Genomic DNA, 5,035 nt, shown 5'->3' with positions numbered 1-5,035 from the left:
TAAATATGTATGCGTTGTAATTTCTAACAGATACTGTATAACAGCCCCGTAACCACGGAAACCCATCACACCCAGCAATCACACAATGTGTGTGTGTGTGTGTGTGTGTGTGTGTGTGTGTGTCTCTCTGTGTCCAGTAATACACTAATGTCTAATGATGCCTGTCATGTGCTATTCTGATGGAACGCTCAGCATCAGGTGGACATTCATCCATGGAGGAATTGATTTCTCTTATTTTCTGTCACGCCCTGTCAATAACAATATTTGTTTCCATTCTGTTTCGGTGGCAGCATGACCTCTCCCAGCCCATGTTCACCCCATGTTCTGAAAACTACAGGACAATATAAATCAAAAACGTCCCTTGCTTGATGTCATTACTGTTAATGACAAACTTCTCCTCTGACAACGTAAGCCTTTAAGCCTTTAAGTGGGAAGAGACACCGTCTTACTTTATCCATCATACAAGACACCGAGCATTCGTTTTCTTTTTTGTTTTAATTCAAAACAGAATGCAATGGAAGTGCTGCTTGAGTCTGAAATGAAACAAACCTTTACCCACTCGTATGTCTCAGTATGTAGACTTCACCTGAGGTGACCTCTCCTTCCCTCTCTTTCCCCAAAGTAAGACCCAGACGGGGTATTGAGGATCTGTTCTTTTATACTGCACAGCAATGCTCATCGTCACCACGAAGAGAAGGGAGGTTGGCAGAAGAAAGGTTTTGGAGGAACACAAGTGCAGCCCGGTGCTTACCTATCATTAGGCTAGCTGGCTGGGGTAGTTCAGCTGTTCTAAATAACAAACACATGATTAATAAAGCACATAAACTGGTCATGAATAATTAATTAATTAATGTAGAGCCTGGCATGGAGCCAGGGTCGATCTCCGCCCCCGCCACACAAACACACACAGACACGCACACACAGACACGCACACACACACACATGCACACACACACATGCGCATGCACACACACACACACACACACACACAAGCACACACACATACACACACACACACACACACACATACACACTTCTTTCACGTCTTTATGCAGAAGGTGACAACACTGTGCAGAAATTAATACAATTCTTTTTTTATACAAGCTGTTCAGATCTCAAGGCAAGGACAAGGAGAAGAGAAATGTGTTGTCTACTACTGAGGAAAACTACTTCGTTGTCATTACCTAGGAATGGGGAAAGTATTTCTTAAGTATGTGATCAGTGTGAACCGTACTTCAGTCTGAGAACGTATACGTACTGTACATCCGTCTGCGAATATATACTTCATGATGTGGTGGAGGTGCAGTTTAAACACCGTGCTCTGCAGTCCGTGGGTTCCTCTGCTGAAACTTCATAAAGAACAAACCTTGAGAGAAGACAGGGGTGTTCACCGGCTGCGTCGTGGTGAGGGGCTTTTCAAAGCGCTAAGTGCTGGAGAGAAAAGGGCTCAGCGTCAACATTCCTGCGCTGTCGATTCCATCGCTTCACTTCTTCTTCTCCTCCTCCTGTGAAAGGTCAAGGCTTCTTCATCCCTCCTTCCTCTCCAGACAAGCGCTGGAAGAACCACAAAAACCACTTCGGCTGGGCTTTATCAGGAGATATCCACAACGACCATTTTTGGTTTCTGCTCTGCTGCGTTTGTGAGCTAAACTCGACGGAGCCTGAACAAACTTCATAGACTTTTTGTGACTTTAGCCCTAATAGAGCAAAACAAATGAGTATGAAGTATTCAGTACTAATTTTGTGTGTGCTTTAACCATTAGATGAAGCTTGTGGCGTTAAATATTATTCAATATTTTCAAGTAATTCAACGGTGCCATCCCAGGGTCGCCCTCTATACCCTCGGACAACCAGGCCAAAGCGGGCAGAAAAAATACAGTACAACACACCCCAAATATTTACCTAAATGCACTAGTGCAGTAGAATACAGATCTGCAATAGATGTTTTAAGTGGCATTGACGTGTTTGATTTCCCTGCTGAGTTGCGGCTGTTCGCCCACAGTGGTCGCTATACATTAGCATTTGGGTGGCTAGCAGGATCAAAACCAAAGCGAAGTGATAAGCAAAAAAAGCAATTCTTGAGGAATAATCATTGATTAATCTGATAATAAAATATAAAAAACAAATTGCAGTGAGAGGCAGAGCGGTGAGGGAGTGGAGGGCGAGCAGATGAGTGATAGAGGCAGGGAGCGGTAGTGAGTGGCATCAGGAGACGCTCGGTGACACTCCATTGATTGCTACATCGAGCGTTGGCGGGTCACTCATCAGTAATGTATCGATGCTCCTTGCATCGAAACAAACCGCAGACTACAAAACTCCTCTACCTTGTGGAGGAGGTGACTCTCGTTATGGAGATGACTCTTAAACGGTTGGTTGTGGACATGCTACTTAAACTGTTTGTTTTGGAGATGACTCGCGTTATGGAGATAACTCTTAGTCAGTTTGTTGTGGACATGACACTAAAAGAGTTTGTTGTGGGGGTAAATCTTTTTATGAGATGACTCTAAAACAGTTTGCTGTGGAAGTGACAATAATACTCCTTCATTATGGGGATGACTGTGAAACTGTTTGTTGTGGAGGTGACTACAGTGGTTTGATGTGGGGGTGACTAAAGTGGTTTGTTTTTGTTGCGAATATAGCAACTTGTTCTGGAGGTGACTGTAAAACTGTTTGTTGTGGACTACAGTCTTTTGTTATGGAGGTGACTACAGTAGTTTGTTGTGCCGACGACTATAGTAGTTTGTTGCGATGATGACTATAGTAGTTTGTTGTGGCGAGGACTATAGTAGTTTGTTGTGGCGGGGACTATAGTAGTTTGTTGTGGCAATGACTATAGTAGTTTGTTGTGGCGATGACTATAGTAGTTTTTTGCAGAGGTGACTTATAGCAGGTTCTTGTGGCAGTGACTACAGTGTTTTTTTCTATGGGGAGGATGACATACATTTGTTGTAGATTTGTTTGTTGAGGAGATGACTCTAAAATTGTTTGTTATGGAGATGACTACACCATTCCATCAGTTGAGTGATTGTGATGTCATGGATGAAGTCATGGGGGTGGGTGATGTCTCAGGTGAGATTGTGCCTGACCGCCGGTTTAAATGCGGATCGCTGAGGTGTGGCCAATCAGTGAAGCGACAGCATACAAATTGAGAGAACAGCTAAAGATTCCATTGTGCATTCTGGTCCATTTAGCGACGGGTTTGGCAGCAAGCGAATCCATTTTAAAGCTGTTGAATTAGGTCACATCGGGCTTCAGGCGACGCAGACCTCTGAACACGCTAAATGACTGTATTTATCACTTCCTCTTCCTCTCGTCTCACTTCCCTGGGTTATCTAGGCCCTGAGCAGAACAAAATCACCTTCCAGAATATTCAACACTGGAAACATGGACTCTGACCTGTCCTTCACTGAATTTTTATGTGAAAATGTATACTGAGGGACCCCCATCTTCCATATTAAAGCTCTCTTTTTCAACTCCAGAACAGACTTGTTTTCTTTTTGAGCTGCAGAGCAACCAGTAGATGTTTCAGCTGGTACTGGCAGGCGTGAAATGTCTCACCACCCTCATCGCTCCCTAAATCCTCCATCACCCCTCCCTCACTTCGTCATCACCACTCACTCACTCCTCCATCATTCCTCCATCACCCCTCCCTCAACCCTCCCTCACTCCTCCCTCACTCCTCCATCACCCCTCCATCACCCCTCCCTCACCCCTCCATAACTCCTCCCTCACCCCTCCCTCACTCCTCCATCACTCCTCCATCATTCCTCCATCACCCCTCCATCACTCCTCCCTCACCCCTCCCTCACTCCTCCATCACCCCTCCATCACCCCTCCCTCACCCCTCCATAACTCCTCCCTCACCCCTCCCTCACTCCTCCATCACCCCTCCATCACCCCTCCCTCACCCCTCTCTCACACCTCCATCACTCCTCCATCATTCCTCCATCACTCCTCCATAACTCCTCCCTCACTCCTCCATCACTCCTCCCTCACCTCTCCATCACTCCTCCCTCACTCCTCCCTCACTCCTCCATCATTCCTCCATCACCCCGCCCTTACTCCTCCATCACTCCTCCATCATTCCTCCATCACTCCTCCATAACTCCTCCCTCACTCCTCCATCACTCCTCCATCATTCCTCCATCACCCGTCCATAACTCCTCCATCACCCCTCCATCACTCCTCCCTCACCTCTCCATCACTCCTCCCTCACTCCTCCCTCACTCCTCCCTCACTCCTCCATCACTCCTCCCTCACCTCTCCCTCACTCCTCCATCACCCCCCACCCCCCCTTGCTCTGAGGTGGTTGCCTTTCTTGCAAGGAGGAGGCGTATCCAAGCAATAGATACAACAACACATGACATGTGAATGAGAGGCCCGTCCTGCCCCGGCCCAGCCCAGTCATTATCTCGATGCCCGGGCTGAAGCCCCTGCCCCCCCACTGGCTGGAGCCTGCTTCATGCTATAGCTGCTTTCTTCATCCGGTGCTTTTCTCTTCTTTAGAGGTTTCTCTTGCCCTAACTCTGGCATGCAGTTTGTTTTTCATAACTGCTGGGAAAACCCAAAGGTCTTTACAACTAATGGCTCCCCTCCCCCACACCCCCTCAACCCACATTAATGTTAGGAATAGTTTAGTTCACGTATTAGGTTACAGATTGTTTTAGGATTGAGATGCAAGTTTATTGGTAAGAATAAGATAAGTTTACGTTTATTTTGGTTAATATCTGTGCAAGGACAAGGGGAAAGCAATGCATCATGGGAAGAAGCTCCTGCAAGGTCCATCTAGTTTCACAGTAATGTGATTATTACCACAAAGTTATCAAAGTTATAGGGCATATGCAACGTTTAGCATGCTGAGGATTGGCCTACAATGAGCTGTCGGCATAATAATGACGTCCATTAGCCAATCAGGACCCTGCTCCACAAGGACAAAGTCTGGTCAGGGCAGGGAAGAGAGAGAGACAGAGAAAGAGAGAGAGAGAGAGAGAGAGAGAGAGAGAGAGAGAGAGAGAGAGAGAGAGAGAAAATTAAA

The sequence above is a fragment of the Pollachius pollachius genome (assembly GCF_949987615.1).
Source record: "Pollachius pollachius genome assembly, chromosome: 1".
Classification (NCBI taxonomy): domain Eukaryota; kingdom Metazoa; phylum Chordata; class Actinopteri; order Gadiformes; family Gadidae; genus Pollachius; species Pollachius pollachius.
The sequence above is the reverse complement of the archived record's forward strand: the minus strand, read 5'-3'. Positions refer to the sequence as shown.